Below are 577 nucleotides of genomic sequence, written 5' to 3' on the forward strand. Positions count from 1 at the left end.
TTTTTCTGTGTTGTTGAACTATTTATACATAATGAAGAAAATTAACACCCCCCTGTCTGACAACTAGGATTTGTCGGTGCAAAATTTCAGACACCCCCCCCCCAAAAACACACACACACACACACATACAGACACACACATTTACTGTATTTAAATTGTTTTTATGTTTTGAATGATCTGTGGTTGTTACATTGAAATGTGCTGTTGAAAATATGATAATGTTATGGCAGTCGTCGGTGTGTAAGCCGCATCAGAAATGTTGGCATTGGTTTTCCCGGCGGTCAGATATCGTTGAATTATATGAAGGAAATCTCTTTTTGTTTCACATCACTTCAATACGAAACAGTTGCTGTGTGCAAGGTGGCTGAAAAATAGTTTGTGAAATAACAAATGTGGCGAACAGAGCGTTTCCGCAATGATATGGGGCCTCATGGGGCCTCATCGGGGTGCATGTGATTTATAATGGATTATTTATGGGTATAATTTAACTATTTTCACAAACTGTACACTACTTTCATGTTATTTTGCGCATAAGTTCTTCTAAATCAGGCCTTTGTTTTGTATCCTTTCACAGCAC

The sequence above is a fragment of the Thalassophryne amazonica genome, chromosome 9 (genome assembly GCF_902500255.1).
Source record: "Thalassophryne amazonica chromosome 9, fThaAma1.1, whole genome shotgun sequence".
In the NCBI taxonomy this organism is placed as follows: domain Eukaryota; kingdom Metazoa; phylum Chordata; class Actinopteri; order Batrachoidiformes; family Batrachoididae; genus Thalassophryne; species Thalassophryne amazonica.